This window comes from Somniosus microcephalus, chromosome 6 (assembly GCF_052327205.1).
Source record: "Somniosus microcephalus isolate GS21.2 chromosome 6, FLI_Smic_1.0, whole genome shotgun sequence".
Classification (NCBI taxonomy): domain Eukaryota; kingdom Metazoa; phylum Chordata; class Chondrichthyes; order Squaliformes; family Somniosidae; genus Somniosus; species Somniosus microcephalus.
The window spans coordinates 5,783,911-5,801,556 of NC_140992.1; the positions used below are offsets into that span (position 1 = coordinate 5,783,911).

At 42.2% G+C, this 17,646-nt stretch overlaps 1 pseudogene; it reads left to right on the plus strand.

Moving 5' to 3' along the window:
* Positions 1–4,112: 4,112 nt before the first annotated feature.
* The window catches only part of LOC147115397 (scavenger receptor cysteine-rich domain-containing protein DMBT1-like), a 41,064-nt pseudogene continuing 27,530 nt past the window's right edge, over positions 4,113–17,646 (plus strand).

The window sequence follows — 17,646 nt, forward strand, 5'->3', positions numbered from 1 at the left end:
AAATAAACTTACCTTGCTTTAAAGTATTTAAAAATAATAAACCTGTGGAAAAAATGTTTTAATTTTAATTAAGTCACCACTTACCTTGGAAAAAGCAGGCCTTACGCCTGCTTTTTACATGTCTAACTTCTGGAGACTTACCCTCCCGGGGAAACCTGTAAATTAAACCAAAGTTCGCTGTGCACGCGCAGCATCTCCTGCGCACGTGTTCGACCTCTGAACCTCTTCGTTCAGGGGAATGGGAGTGCCGGTTTCCCGCGGATGCGCAGTGCATGCAGGAAATCGTCATTTCCAGTGGGCCTACAGGTAAGTACCCCTTGTGTACTCACCCGTGGAGACCCGAATTTCTGGGCCGGGTATGGAAATTTGGCTTATAGATTTTTTACTCAAATAAATGCTGGTAGACATTTAAATGAATATTGGCTTCCATTTCAGAATGCAAAAGGAAATAAGAGAGATTTCGGCCATTGATTATGTGTCGGAACTTCGGAAGAAACTGCAGATTTGAGGCTAAGTAGACATTGAACAAATAAGGAAACAATATGACGGGCTGCTCATAGTGGTGACCTGATTTGTACAGGACTAAACCAAGTGATATCAGTAAAGGAACTAATAGATGCCATGTAAAATACAAAGGAGAAAATCAGTGAAATATTAATCTGGTAGATAGCATTTAACACAGAGAAGTGTGAAATGATACATTTCGGAAGGAAATAAACTAATTGGGACAATTTCTACGAGCGTGCAGCAACAGAAAACCTGGGAATTCATATGCACAACTCTTTGAAGGTGGCGTGACAGGTTGATAAAGCTAGAAAGTATATGGGATCCTTGGCTTTATAAAGAGAAGAGTGGATTGCAAAAGCAAGGAAGGTTGCTAAACATTTCTAAATCACTGGTTAGACCTCAGCTGGAGTATTGTGGTCAATTTGGGGCACCACACTTTAGGAAGGATGTCAAGGCCTTTGAGAGGGTGCAGAGGAGATTTAATAGAATGATACCAGTGATGCGATATTTCAGTTATCTGGAGAGACTAGCGAAATTGGGGCTGTTTTCCTTGCAGCAGAGAAGGTTAAGGAGAGATTTAATGGCGGTATTCAAAATATGTGTTTTGATAGAGCAGGCAGGGAGAAACTGTTTCCACTCGCAAGAGGGTCGGTAACCAGAGAACACTTATTTAAAATAATTGACAAAAAAGCCAAGGGGAGAGTAGGAGAACTTTTTTTACTCAGTGAGTTGTTATGATCTGGAATGCATTGTCTGCAACGGTGGGGGAATCAGATTCAACAGCAACTTTCAAAATGGAATTGAATCTTTATTTCTAAAGAATAAAATAGGAATCTGGCAAAAATGCAGGGGGTAGGATTAGGACTAATTAGATAGCTCTATCGGCACAGGCAAGATTGGCCGAATAGCCTCATTCAGTGCTGCAAGATTCTAAGATTCTATTGCAAATATTTGACAAAAGTATCGGCCTTTTTTTGCCGGGAACACAAGGTAGGGTCAATTCTTAAACGATCGGTAGCTTAATCTATCCCAAATATCCCTGTATGATTGGGGCTTGCTTTGCTACAGGACATAGACACACCAGCAGTCACTCTTTATGTTTTTAAACAATGTTACACTTGCAAAATGTGATCGTTTGCAGTTTGCTGAATAGATTTTAATTTCTTGTTTTGACATTGCACTATTACTGAAAGCCCAGGTGTAAATCAGATAAGACTCTGCACTGCAACTCAATCTATTGCCCTGCACACAGCTCCTGCTCATTACATCTTGTGCTGCTGCAAGCGTTGCTTCAGAAAGATCTCCGCGATCGATTGTGCGTCAGGCTCCAACCAAAGATGTTCAGATAAGCAATTGCTGGTGGCAACGGCTCTACAATCAGTTCAGATAATTGGGTAAAAGTCGGCAATACCAGTCATAATCAAGGGGGGAAATTCTAGACTCACAGCTGGGTTTGTAACCGCAGCTGTGAAAAAGGACAAGGAGAGTAAAACACTAACCTTGAAATATTTTTGAAGGAGAGGTGTTCAGAGTCTCAGAGAGGCTTCATTTGCACACGGTGTTTGCTTTGACAACCAACCGCTACATAAAAAAGACACATAAGGAAGCAGGGCCACGAAAGAGAACGGTAAATAAACAAGGCCAAATAGAGTGAGATATGTAGAGAGACAGGAAAGGACAGACATGGCAAGAAATGACGTCAGTGAGAGAGAGAGAGAGAGACAAACAGGTAGACCCGGGAAAGAAAAAAGGATAGAGTTGCAAGTTGCAAGAGAGAGGAAGAAACAGAAAAAGGAACTTGCTTAGAGAGAGAGAGTGTGGGAAAAAGAGAACAGGTAGAGACAGACATGGGCCTATAAATTAGATGGTCCCCAGTTTTACTGACGTAAAAAGGTGCAAAAGCATCCAATATAGAGGCGGTGTCCACGCACATTCTGACCAGGACATCCCTCACCTCTCAATTTGGTATAAGTATGAAAAGAGGGGTCCAGTGCCCCACCTCAAATAGGGGTTCGGCTTTGTGATATGTAAATATAAAGCCTAACGCTTGTTTGGGGCCCGTTTCCAAAATTGATTGTCTGCATTCAGCAAGAGCACGTCTAAATTCGACCGAATCAACGATCCTTAAAGGGACAACTGCTGGGCGGAATCAATGAAGACATTGTTTTCAAACACTTACCTGAACATGGAACCACGGGATGCAAGAGTGCTAGTCTCGGCTCCACAATGAATCAATGTGCCGCTGCTGGCTCCGTCAGATCTTTACCTCCGCCACTTCCCAGTAACACTCCTGCCTCTCCTGAAGGCTGTCTCCCCCCCCACCCACCTCCCACCCCCCCCCACCCCATGACTCCGGCTCGACCTCCACCATTCCAAATTCTTATCTCACTCTTCCAAGTTCTGCCGAAGGGCCACTGATGGCGATGCAGCATCCAGAAATTTAACTAATCTTTCTCGGCGAGCAGCCGGGAAGCCAAGTAGGCATCTGTGACTCTATGATTTTATATAAATGAGGCGCCAGACCGAAAATCGGATGGGCATTGGGCCTACCCGTTCTGGTGTAGGGAACGCTCCCTGTGCCACATTTTCCCTGTGCGAAGCAATTCTAGGTAATCTTTGATTCCCTCTCGATATGCAGTCATCGCTGGCAAGTCCGGCATTTATTGACCATTCCTTGTTGCACTGAATTGGATGGCTTGCCAGACCACTTTAGAGGGAAGTTAAGACTCAACCGCGTTGGTGTGGGGCAGGAGTCACATATTGGCCAGACCAGGTAGCCACAGAAGATTTCCTTCCCCAAATGAAATAACAGATCCAGTTGGATTCTTAAACAATCTGAAAGCTTCACGGTCGCTTTTATTTATACCAGCTGCCTCTCTCCCTCCCTCATTCTCCCTCTCTCTCTCTCTCTAAGATATAAAACAACGCTATTTATTTCTCTACATGTCTGTTTCCAACCAATATTGTATGTCTGCGTTTTCTTTTTATCTATTTATCTATCTATCTATCTATCTATCTACCTATCTATCTATCTATCTATCTAATTGCATCACAAATTTTAGTATCTAACAGGACAGTACGACTGATAATAGATCCTCTGGTGTGAATTTCCTCTTCCCCGCTAGCTGTGCACAGAGAAAAGTCACGGAGTAGCAGAGGCCGATTTGTTCCTTCGTGATGTTCTGTATATTTTGGGTATTTCTGTTCTGTATGTAACTATATAAATAGAAGAACATGGTAGTAGCCGTTAATAAAATTGACGGTTGTTGGACCCAAATCCCAGCTCGTTTCCAAATTTAACCCTAATCAGATACCTGTTGGGCAATCTCGGGTTGGCATAACCCCGCCGTCCGACCCCATTGTTGACTTTCTCTCTAAAATGGTAAAAATACCTGTTATTGGTGCATCGATTCAAGACCTCTGCTTGCCGCAAAGACGTCAAGAGTCGTTGGTGGGCCTGGCTTTAAGAGCCTGCTTCCGGTGGATGGATGGAACCGCTGTCTGATGTGGGCCAGATCTCTTTCTCACCGAGCTGAGGTACCGGTTCTCCACAAATCCATCGATCAGGTTCTGCTTCATGTCTCTCTAAATACAGTTCTCGTGAAATGCAGAGATTGGGGATACTCGTGCTGGTTCTGCAAGTTACCAAGTGTAAGTAAATCTCTATTTCGCTTTCCCTGAAAATTTACAAATGTCGTAAGTCTACCTTCTGGAAATGTTGTAGCTCTCAATGGATTCTGTATTTTACATTTAATCACACATAATGCATGGACACACCACAGACGTTATTGTTCTTTATTGAATTATTTTACATTTATTAATTGCTTCCATTCTCTTGTGAGTCTCCCTGTTGTTAACGGTGACCTCACTGTAAACTCCCCAGTTATCCACTCTCCGGGGAGACAGGGATAGGGGAAAATAAATGCCCATATACCAATATCTGTTTGTTTAGTTGGAGTTCTAGCGCCTTTAATATTCTGTACAGTAAACAGAGAGGAGTTTCCAAACAGATTGAAATGGAAATAAACCGATGTCATGTTTTAATGGAAATGTATTGCCATCCGTGTTTTATTCAAACACAGAACCCAATCAACGGGAAATTGCGACAAGTCGAGGTTCTGCTGTCTGAACAGATGTATAGTTAACGAATTACATTTATTAAATACATAATATAATAGGTTTGGTTATAGCGATTGAATTAAATCCATGTACAATTATAGAATTTTGACAATACTCTTCCCTTTTACCTATTAGAGACCCCGTCCATTTAATTCCGTCACATAGATGATTATTTTTCTCAATTCAATGTTTGACTTCCCACTTTGACCTGCATTTTCTATCTGGCATTTTGTAACAATTTATAGGAGTTATTTCCTCTAAACAGTTTTATTCGATTGGAAATGTTTCTGATTGATTCCAGCTGATGTTCTGTGATACTACATATAATTCATTTACACAGAAAACCACAATTATAACTAATGCAATCCTGTGTGATTGAGAGTGTGGTTTTATGATTTTACAATTGGATCTCTCAACTGACTATAGTAACTCACTGAAGTTAACCAATAGATATCAGTAAATTGATTTATTTGCAAACTGCTCAGCGGATTTTTAGTTACAATACCCTGCCAGTGAAGAAAATCCCTTTTGGAAATATAATTTAATTCTATTCTTGTAAATCAGAAGCTGGGTTCCTAATTGTTGCATGCTAAAGACTCAGGAATAGTGATTTATTTTTTATTCTTTGGTTTTATCACCCTGAAAATGCGTTGTAGAGAGGATATACACAGTGAGCTAATATCATCAACATGAATCAAGAATGTGACCCATTTCTTTGGGGATAATTTATAACTTCAGCTGCAGCGAGTTTTTGTCAGATGTTTCTCACTGTCTGTATATTTCCGGGGCCAGGGTTTAATGGCCACTGATAGGGCTAAAGAACTTTACAGCTGTCAACGATTAATATCCCAGGCTCTCAACGTTGTCTCTAATGTCGCTGAAGCAATTTCATCCCATGAGAGCGATATCTCCCGCCCTGTGCAGCAGCTCCTCGTTCACGCCATTTCTGCAATGTTAGCATCATTCTATCCCAAGACGCTTTAACATCCAATAACTAACACCAACGACCGTGCCAGCCATAATGAATCCAATGCCAGAGTCCGCCAGATTTTTCTGCTGATCAATTCTGCGATTCCTTCCCGTAAAGGTGTCGGTAGAGGCGAGGAGTGGGCAGCTCAGATCAGGTTTTGAGAAGCAATATGCTGCAACAAAAACAACCCTAACAGGATTTTCCCGTCACACGGGCTTGTTTACTGATGTTCCTGTTCTGAACTGCTTATTCTGTTACATTTGGAACAGTTGCAACATTTTTGACCGGATGTTCAATTTCACCGCCCGGGTGTTGCTGAAATTGATCGAAATGAAAATCTTGCGCTTTCAATAAAGGACGGTCCAACTGGAACGCCAGTTTTACACTAGGGATGCAAAACGGCAGCATTTTAAACTTTTGGGACAGCGTAACACGGGCAATATGGGATCGGTCGCCCATTACCCACATCAATCAATTTCCCCTTCAATGGAAAAGAATATGGGACAGGGTGTAAAAGGGTTGCAGTTTCCGTGTGGCCGGTTTTTGGTTATGGCCCAGGACCAATTTCAGTTTTTCTCAACACTAGCAGACTAATTTGGTAAACGTTCTTAGCTTCGTTTGTGCAAACAGCGTGAAAATTCCAAACTCACTGTGGGTAAAATTCAACTTCGGTGGGCCCTGAAAACGGGCGGCAGCCGTTCAGGCAAACTCGAAGACAAACCTGACAGGGTGCAAATGGGCGCCCAATCCCCGAACATCTTAGCGCCTTCCCCACAATTTGAATGATATCCCCAGTGAGATAGTTTTTCAAATTGCCTGGGGGCTAATACCTAAACCTCTCCTTGAAGAAAATCTTTCAATCTTACCTCTTTCACCAAGCTTTTCGTCAGCTGTCCTAAAATACCTCCGTATGTAGCTCGGCGTCAAATATTGTCTGATTCCGCTCCTTTCAAGCGCCTTTGGCTACTTTAAAGTGGGTAAATAAATGCAAGCTGCTGTTTCCCATTGGCCGCCCGTTATAGAACCGCCTGACTTTAATTTCCATAGCGGGCAGAGGATCTGCAACGTCAGTTTACACAGATGCAGTAAGTTGAATATTTACTTCTCCGTAACGGCAGCACGCCGGCCGAGTGAAAAAGCAGTGCCTTCACCAGCGCCTCATAAGAGGCAACTCAATGTGTCTGTAACCCACCCTCAGTGAGATAGCAGCCTTTTCACGCGCCTCTCACACGAGGCAAATAAAACACTTGGCAGCTTCATGCCTGCAGCTGCGACTTGCTGGAACTATGTGCGTTTCTTTCGGTGTGTTCATGATTGATTTGAGAGAGAGGTTTACGCACGACAGATGAAATAGACCAACCGCTAAGCACCGGATCGATTAACGGATCCGTTAAAGATTCGTTCGCAGCCGGTTCTGGATTTAGGGCTCGGTTACCGGCTGTTTCTCAACCGGCTCAGTGTTAAGGACACGGTTGAACATAGGAACATAGGAACAGGAGCCCCTCGAGTCTGCTCCGCCAATCAACGAGATCATTACTGATCTATATCTCAACTCCATCAACCCGTCTTGTCTCCATATCCATTAATACCCCTGGTTAGCAAAAATCTATCAATCCCACAATTAAAATGATTACCTGAGCTAGCATCTACTGCTTTCTGTGGGAGAGAGTTCCAGAATACTATTACACTTTGTCTGACGAAGAGTTTCCTTATTTCTCTTCTTAAAGACATATTCACTGCGGCCTCCGCATTAAGGATACAGTTAAACATTATTTTGAAGCGGCGCCCTGTTAAGGTTCAGTCACAGATTCAAGAAGAACGATAGAAAAATGTAACATGCAATAATTATTACAGTTTGGGCAGTATAATATACTTTTTGAACAGCAAAAATCTCGTCAAAAAAAGTGAAATGAAACAAGTTGTTGCTGATAATTAAACATGGACTAGAGGAAATTTTGCAGTTGGAGGGTTCGCTGTATATTTCATATTATTCATTTTCTGAACTAAACAGCAATAAATTCTAAACTTGTGCGTTGCAAATGCAAAATGTCAGTTTTAAGCTGCTGGAAAAAATGATAAATGGCAGAATTCTATCCTATTCTTATTAATTCTCCATTTATTAACTGTTAAAATCTTAAACCTGGATTTTGTGCAAGAAATCAAAGGCCGGAATTTGTAAACTCTCCTAATAAGAGTTGGAGAGTGTTAAATCGGTGTGGTAATAGGAGACGTGAATCTGAGTTAAGGGCATGTTTACAATTCGTCCCCAAATTGCAATTCAACTAAAAATGGGGCCAAAAATAACCAATTTGCATTGTTCATGTAAATATAGAACTTAAAATAAACGCAAAACTGTCAGATAAGTTTGGAGATTTCTATAAGGCGTATTCCAGTGTGACATTAATGATCTAACCTTCAGTTATTAAAGAACAGTATCAAGCCCAGTTAGCCAATTTACATCGCCCACCGGTTTATTTGTCACAAACAGTTCCTTGAGGGACCCATGGGTCCCTTTGATAAACAGAGTTATAGCTCTCCAGTTCATATAGCCACACTGCTCCGAACCCTGCCGGATTGGGTGAGAAAATGAAAGTAACTCTATTCAAACAGAGAGGTGAGACCTTGTGAAAATGAAGGGCTGTGTGGAGAACATAACTTGTGGGAAAGGAACAAAGGTCATCGAAGCAGTGAGAGAGAATGAGGGAGAGATAAACTAGGCAGATTGTATGTGTGTGAGAGAGGTCAAAGTATTTAAGAAGGAGAGACAAACTAGACACATTTGCAATGGAGACATGAGCGGGAAGCAAAACTGAGGTTAGTGGATCGGATATTGGAGAAATGTTGATTATATCGCTGGGCGAAATAGGGGATAGGAAACTGTCATACCTATTTACAACTCTCCAGATTTCGTTTTCCATTGATTAGGATGAATACGGCAATCAGAACAGATGTTGGTTAGCGATCATAAAAGTTAACATGGGCTCCAATTGCCTTCAATTACAAATAAAATCGGCGGCGAAGTTGAACTTCATCCAATTGACCGCAAATCCAAAGCGGTTTTATTCTTACAGTCTAAGGCTCTGGGCAATCCTATCTGCAGTATTCAGTACAGTCCTGGCGATGTAATCACGGGAATGATATTAATGCAATTTAAGAGGTACAAGGGGGCAAGAAGATGCTGGATGTCAGCAAGCTAATTTATGAAAAAAGATTATCGGGGTTAATTTGAAGTAAGTAGAAGTAAAAACGTAGAAGAGATGTAAAACGACCGGTTGACTCGCTATTACCCAAAGTGAAGATCTAGCCCGAGGAATGTTGCCTTGAGTTCTTTGGTAACTTTCCTTGGAATTTCTGGTAATTTAAATGGAATTTTGAGAACAAAGTGACACCAGGCACGTTATCTATCACGGTGAAAGGGAAAACCAGGGACAAAAGATTAAAAATTAGCGAAAAGGAATTCCAGATGGAATTTAATCACGCAATGGAATCTCTGAAATACAATAGCAGGGACGGTCTTTGAAGTTAACAGGGTGACTGTTGCTTTTTAAATTTATCTGACTTGGTCTGATGCGCTGAATGCTTCGCCCTTATTTACTGTGGCCCTGAGATTTTGTGAGCTCCCAATGCTCACACGCTGCATCTCTACTGCGAAACCGCGGCAGACTCACAGAAAAGACTTTAACGACCATTTTAAGTCGTTTAATCAGGGCCAGAATTTGCTTTCATAATAACGCTCAGACTAATGGCGACCGCAGTTACTTATGTGAGTGGTATGGCAACTTTAGCTGAGGCGCTGATGCGCTGTTAAAAGCGAATATAGGAAAGTTGCTATCGGGGTTGCGCTGTTTCTGCATCAGCATCGCGAAAGCAGCATTTCGCTGTCTGCATCACCATTTTATTTTACATTCGTTTATGGAGTGTGGGCGTCATTAGCAAGGCCAGAATTTAATGCCCATCCTAAATACCCTGGAGAAGGTGGTGGTGAGCTGCCTTCTTGAACCGTTGCAGTCCGTGTGGTGAAGGTACTCCCACAGTGCTATTCGGTAGGGAGCACCAGGATTTTGATCCAGCGACTATGAAGGATCGGCGATATACTTATAAGTCAGGATGGTGTGTGACTTGAAGGGGAACTTGGAGGTGCTGCCCTTGTCCTTCTAGGTGGAAGTGGCCGCTAGTTTGGGAGGTGCTGCCGAACAAGCCTTGGCGGGTTGCTGCAGTGCGTTTGTAGATGATACACACTGTAGCCACGGTACGCCGGTGGTGGAGGGCGGGAATATTTAAGATGGTGGATGTGGTGCCAATCAAGCGGGCTGGTTTGTCCTGGATGGTGTCGAGCTTCTTGAGTGTTGCTGGAGCTGTATTCATTCCATCACTCTCCTTACTTGTGCCTTGTAAATGGTGGAAATGCTTTGGGGAGTCAGGAGGTGAGACACTCGCCGCAGAATAACTGGCCTCTGATCTGCTCTTGTTTCCACAGTGTTTATGTGACTGGTCCATGTATTGAATGTCATTCCCTTGGTTGAAGTTTTTCAGAAAATTTATCTCCCAAATTTTGTATTTCAGTCTCAGCAATTCGATCCTCTTTGCAACCACCCACTCAAAGTGCTTCTGTTCAAGCAGTGAATGAAAGTGGTAAGCAGTGTATACATTTGGAGATAACTATATCATGAAATAGTAAATAAGATACCATACTAATCCTTTCTATTGATTTTTTATACAACTTGTTCAGAAGAAATAAGCCACACATCTCGTGTTGGGAACAGACTCGTGTGCTCCTGTGCTTCTTCACCCTGACGAGATCCTCCTCCCACTCCTCTTCAATGGGCTCCTGGGATATGTAGCAAGAACTCACTTTGACTGGTGCACCAAGAGTATTATGCACGGCATCTATCCCTGAACTATTGATATTCCTGCCATTCAGGCAACCAGAGGGCCTGAGGCTATTGCTCTGGGTACCAGAGGGAGCGTGGTATAATTGTTGGCTCGTTAACGCAGGAATCAACATGCTGTTTTATGCAGCAATATGCTGCTAATACTGATCAGGCTAATATCCCCGCACACAACCCACCCCCACCCCTGAAAGCACGCAGAGGTGAAAACATTATGCTGTTGGTGAAACTCAATCGCAATGGCAGCGCTGAGTCTGCCTGGAGTGTGGCAGCACCGCCTCTCACAGTGGGTCCTGCAGCTCTCACACAACGCCCTTTGATATTAAGGATTGCAAAGGCACTGGAAGCATCGCTGGCATCTTGACACGAACCTGTATAAATCTCTCACTCTTTTGATAATAAACCACGTGCACTGCTGTCCCAAAGTGGCCCCGATCCTGCTGAGAGTGTTGCTCCAAACACTACCGATAAATCAACGCAACCGGCGTTGCACAGGTTCCTTCAGCAAGTTACATTGAGCAATGACCCAAGACTCCCCAAATAAAGCTTTTCACTGCTTTCTAACTTTGCTTTCAAACGACTGCCAATGAAACATAACCCTCAGTCCCCACTTTTTATGGGAACAGCCTTCATCTGGCCCTTGAAATGTAGAAGCAAATGAAACGTGGTACCAAGGTGTAATGCCATTTGTAATGCACTCTGTACATTAATGCTCTTTTCAGGAACTACAACGGGCATCCTACACAGCACAAGAAGGAATTGGGGGCAATACACACAGGTGCAGTGGTGCTTCTGGAGACTGGCGGTATCGGGCTGGCGTTACAGAGCGCTATCTGTTTCCTCAGTGCTGTGTCCCCAAACCTCCTGCAGTTGGAACGCATAAGACAGGGAAGTCGGTCCATTCAATGTAGATGGATATAGAACTTTAAACTAGTAATTAATTTGGGATGCGGACGGCGCTTACAAGGCGGCGTGTATTGCAAATCTCCGACCATCTCAGTTGGCCCTGATACACTCCAAATATTAATAAAGGATTTTTTTGAAATCAGAGCTATAAGACGAAACAAAATGGGTAACTGGAACATGTAAAATGTTTATATTTAAGTTATTCTGTCTGGGATATAAAGTAAAAGGTGTATTGTTATAATTTACATTATTGGCTAAGGCGTCTGTTGGAGATAGATAGACGTTATGCCGAAATCTGAAAACTGTAAAGCGTAGAACTCAGAGGCAATTTAGTGCACACGCAACTTTCACATTCCTGTTTAATTAATGCCATTTCGTGTCATGCTTTCAAGTGGTGTGTAATGATTCTAAGATAATTATAGCAGTTCAGTTTAGGGTAATGAATGATTCTTTCTCGTCTTTCATTTTCAACAGATTTCACAGCCGTGAAATTGATGGGCCCGGAAGAGCCATGTTACGGGCAATTGAAGGTTTATTACCAAGGTCAGTGGGGGTCGGTCTGTAGCAGTTTGTGGGATTCCGCTGACGGAGAAGTCGTCTGCAAGCAGCATGCCTGCAATTCTTTTCGCACATCAGTAATCCATCCAATCTCACGAGAAACGGGACCTGTTTTACTGGATAAGTTTCAGTGCACGGGGTCTGAGTCTGCATTGTGGGAGTGTCCGTCCAGTACATTGGGCCAGCAGAACTGCGAAACCGGGACCATTGTAAGCGTCTTGTGTAAAGGTATCTGACTTGTTGCTAATTACTGTTGAATATCTTCTTTGAATTGTTTGAATCGTTTGATATAAAATTATGTAGGAAGATGCAATGCATTCACAATCTTTGTCACACACTGAGTTCACAATCTCAGTCGTGATTCACGGGCAGCCATCTTAGGAGGGAGGCAGAGTGAGAGGTAATTTTAATTGTTTATCAATGGGCGAAAACTGGGTAATAGAACATAAGAATATAAGAATTAGGAGCGGGATTAGGCCATACGACCCATCGACAATGCTCGTAAGTCATTAACATCATGACTGATCTTCGACCTCAACTTCACTTTCCCGCCGATCTCCATATCCCTTGAGTTCTAAAATATATCTATCTCAACTTTTGAGCATCCACAGCCCTTTGGGGTAGAGAATTCCAAAGTTTCAAGTTGGCCAGTGACCCGCCAATTTTGTATCCGACGGCATATTGTTTGGCAATAATTGATTCTGACTTTGTATCGGATTGCTGTTAACGTTGGAATTTACGTTCTTTGAATTTGTTCCTGGCTGTATGTCGCTGTGTCTAACCCTCTCTCTGTTAACATCTTTCTGAACCCACAGTTTAAAAATACGGGAATATTCTAATGATCAACACAACTGATAATCAGAGTTTTTCTGTGTGCTCTCAAAATTCAACAACCTTTTTTTTTAATTAACTGAAATGAGGATCATTCCTTGTTTTTGTATATATTTCTTTGTGCCTCCGCCCCGCCCTCACCCCCACCCCCCCACAGTTTCCCTCCATGAGTTTGAAAGCTGTTAAGAATTCGACAATGTTCGTTTTCGAATTATTAGCAAAATGTCACTGATAATCAAGTTATAATTAGAAGCTCCAGGTCTGCTTTTAAAATCCAATTCATAAAATCTATAATTTGGACGAAAAGTGATACTAATTCTGACTTTCTTTCTCCGACTTCCGCTGTATCTGGATAGACTTTTTATCTTCGGCAGGGGCGAGAATGTATGCTAATGGTTGGCTGCCCCAACACACATCTTTTTGTCTTTACTGCCGAGGCATCAACTGAAACTGGCTTTACCACAGAGAACAACTGGCTATGGAGGATTGCAGACCCATAACAGATCCTGCCGGATTGACCTCTGCCTGTGCCTATCCAACGTCCCTCTGCAAACTGAGGCAATGTGTTGCATCTAGGCTATTAAGACAAATCTTCAGGCTTCGTTTTTCCCAAGCTTAAAAATATTTCTGAAGTTTATGAAACACGCAACAGATTTGTAATCAGAACTCGCTATTTTAGCTAATTTTTTCTCCCCCGCTCTCACACACATATAAGAAGCTTCTCTGGTTTTGTTTCCAAATATAATCGCCCATAAGGGCCCCGCACGTTCTGGGTATTTGTGCACGAATCTAATTAACAGATCCAACCATCCCCGGGAAATTGACATCTACAGGCTCAGAGTTGTTTTTTATTCATTTGGACGTCGCTGGCAGGGCCAGCATTTATTGCCCAACCCTAGTTGTCCTTGAGAAGATGGTGTTAAGCCGCTGCCTTGACAACTGAGTCGTTTGCTAGGCCATTTCAGAGGGGCAGTTAAGAATCAACCTCATTGCCGTGGGTCTGGAGTCACATAAAGGCCAGAACGGGTAAGGACGGCAGATTTTCTTCGGTAGAGGACATTAGTGAACCAGATGGGTATTTACGACAATCCGGTAGGTTCATGGTCGCCATTATTAATACTAGCTTTTTATTTCACATTTATTTAATTAACTGAATTTAAATTACCTAGCTGCCGTGGTGCGATTTGTACTCATGCCGCCGGATCATTAGCCCAGGCCTCTGATTAGAAGTCAGACAATTTTGCCCAACTACTGCCCCGCGAATGCCCGTGAAATGCCTGAGTTTTAATAAATATAAAAATAAAATGAAAGCGCATGTAAAATAATTTAAGGTTACAACAAGCTCCTTTAAAACATTTAAATTATTTGTCAAAAAATTAAATTTTGCTTTTAAATGTTTAATTAAATAGTATTTTAATTAATGTTAAACATTTATTTTTTATTTGTTTTATATGTGAATATGTTTTTATGTGATCCCCATTCAAGCTTGTGCGGATTCCATACATGAGAAATGATAATACAGCACCAGCTATTGGCCAGAAACTGTTTTTTTTCAATTCTTACTTGGGCGAGGCACATCACTGGCAAGGACATTATTTATTGCCCATTCCCTACTTGTCCTTGCGAAAGTGGTGATGGACCTTTTGCTTCAACCGCTGCAGTTCATGTAGTGAACGCACTCCCACAGTGCTGTTAGATAAGGAGATCCTAGATTTTGACCCAGCGTGAAGGAACGTCAATATATGTTCAAGTTGGATGGTATGTGCCTTGGAGGGCACGTTGCTTTTGATAGTGTATCTGCTGCCCTTGTCCTTCTAGATGATGGAAGGTCGTGGATTTAAGCAGTGCTGACGAAGAAGGGTTGGCCACGTTGCGGCAGGTTGTAGGATATATAGAGGAATGGGTTAGGGATGTGATCATTTGAATTGCAAATGGGAAAAGTTGGCAAACATATAACAACAGGAAGTAAGGTTGGTGGCTATAAAGTGCTACACCTACTTAAGAAATGTAACGTAATATATCAATAGATGGTGCTTCAGATCCAGTGAGCACATAACTTTATAAAAGCTAAAAAGAATTGTCCCTTCAAGATAAGGCATGTAACATGGTGTCGTGGAGACTGCAACATTCCAATACTACTTCAGTAAGAACCTTGGGTATCAATGAGTCCCTATCGTGCCAACTGAGATAGGGCTCCTATTCTAAAATCTTCCACTCCTGCTCACACAGAAGCAGACCATACTTCCCATCAAACCAGTCCCATTAGACATTAGCCATCTCGAATAATCTCTGTCTTCCAGGTCACTAGCGTTAACATATATTCAAATTACAGACTTGTAATTCTGATTAAATGTAGAAGGAGGATTTCAGAAATGTCTTCCATGTTGCCCATACATTATACTCCACGTGCGGATTAACCAACACTGTCTTTGTTTTATATTCTTTGCTCTATATATAAAGCCAGGGATTGTGTCTGACTTGTTGTGAACTTGTCCACGTGTGCCTCCCCTGTACTCCTCCACTCCAATTCAAATCTCATTACTGAAGGCGTGTTTCACTTCCGTATTCTTACTTCCAAAATTTATTTCTCACTTCCTGTGCTGTATGTGCAGTGTTTCTGGTGCTAATTGCCTGGGCTGTATATGCTCTCTTTGTAGAGCTAACTGCTTGTTCTGTGTAGCTAATATTTTTACATTTGGTGCATTTGCAGCAGGATTGACATAAGATCATCTGTGCAGATCACTGTCTACTCGAGACCGGTGTCTCCTGTTTAATCGGTATTCTATATTTAAGGTGACTAATCCAAAACTCTTTTTTTATATCAGTTGAGTCAAAAGTGATGCTGATAGGTGGAGGCAGCCCGTGTGCTGGGAGAACTGAGGATGTTTCCATCCGTCGGGCCGGGCGCATTATTTGCGGCCGAAAGTGGAATATGAACGAAGCTCGCGTTTTTTGTAAATATCTGGGCTGTGGCGACGCTTTAGCTGCATCAGGTGATTCCCAATTTGGGGTTGGACACTGGCCTGTGCTTCAGTATGAAGTTCGCTGCAACGGCACCGAGGATGACCCCTGGAAATGTGAGATGAAACCGTTGGCTCACAATAACTGCTCTAGCAAAGAGGAAGCAGTTGGTGTCGTTTGCTCAGGTAATTTATTTGTCTGTAATGTCTTAGGCAATGCCTGAAGATGACGTCACTCCATTACACAGCACAAAAAACAAAAACAATTGGCAAGGATGAGCCTTTTTAAAATATTCAACTCACTAATTTGGGTCATTCACATTGTGTGCCGCCACCTAGTCGATATTTGGTACCTAGCAAGCGCAGTAAAGCGCAGTAAAGTGCAGTAAAGCGCAGTAAAGTGCAGTAATGTAAACTACTGTATATCACAGACTTGCAGCTCGACACATGGTCTGGGAAGTTATTTTCCTGTTACGCTCCGGCCTTGGACACTATTTGTCTGTAAGTACTTGAGAATGTTATAGATGATTAGTGTACACTATATTTTGCAGAAAATGTTTAGTTTGTAACTTTTCTCTGTAAGCAAACTTACACAGCTAGCTGTGAAGTGCTCGCTCTCAGTCTAGCTGGTTAACTTGTAGCTGTATTTTGATGCACTATGTACAGGGCTAATTTAAGTGAATGTAAGAGAATGCCTTTCAGTTTGCTAAATTTATATTCACAGTAAGCTGTGTTTCCACATGTTTTGGTAAGTTACATGCCAAATGTACTGTGCTGCTCAGGCTTACCTAAATTTGTGTATGCATATCAGTTATGTGCTTGTATACTAATGTGTGCTTCCATTTCTGTATTGTATTTCAGTTTCACAATAAGAATCTTTCAGTAAAGTTTACAAGAAAAGTCAAGCCTTGTGATTTTTATGGGAAGATATCAAGTTGTTAGCTACCTGACTAGCTTTGCATAGGAACGCGCTGCAAGGGCAGAGAAGGATACATAATTAAAGGGAGAAAATTGCAGGGCTATGGCTAAAGAGCAGGGGTGTGGGACTAATTTTATAGCTCTTTCAAAGAGCCGGCGCAGAAACGATGGGCCCAATGACCTGCTTCTGCCCTGTAAGATTCCACTGTTCCATATAAACAAAATAAGTAATCCCTTCTACAAGTTGATGTCGTTTTAGCAGGAATGCAAACCATGCTACTGGCGGAACCAGACAGTCTCTGCTTGAAAAAAGAACGCAGAAAAGGCATAATGCATAACATTTTCTAAGAGTTATAAGTAAAATTTGAGGGACACGCGATTTTTGTAACTGCCGATTGGGAGAAATTGATTTCTATTTGTGATGTTCCGATCTGCACACTGCTGCAGCAAACCATTTTTTCACGGTTCTTAATCATAAACATGACTCCTAGATATTTTGAGAAGTGCGAGGGCCCACCGCTGGTTTGGTTATAAATGGAGGATCCACGGAGCTGATTGTTGAGGTGCCTGGACGCAGTGTTATAGAGAAAAGCCGCACACGTGCTGTGGGGTTGGCGATGTCAGCCCAAAGTTGACAATAATGATGCAGACTAATGGTTTCGGAGAACAAATAATCTTGCTCATAGCAACAGTTTAGTTTCGTGACTTTATGAACAGCACTGCGAAGATATAGATAGTGTATTGTTACCCAATTCCAGAAAACAGAGATTACAGAAGATGGTGGTATGTTGATACGTCTGGTGTAACAGACAATAGCTGTGCTATCTGAATCTATACCAATTAATTTGCGCCGAGTTGTCGCCCTTATCGTATTTTTAGCCTTGAGGTTCTTTGCCTTATTATTTTTTAGTAGATCATTATTTTAAAAAGTTATTACACAATTTATGGCCTGTCATTCAGGTTAGGCCGGTACTGAAGCGCCAAATGG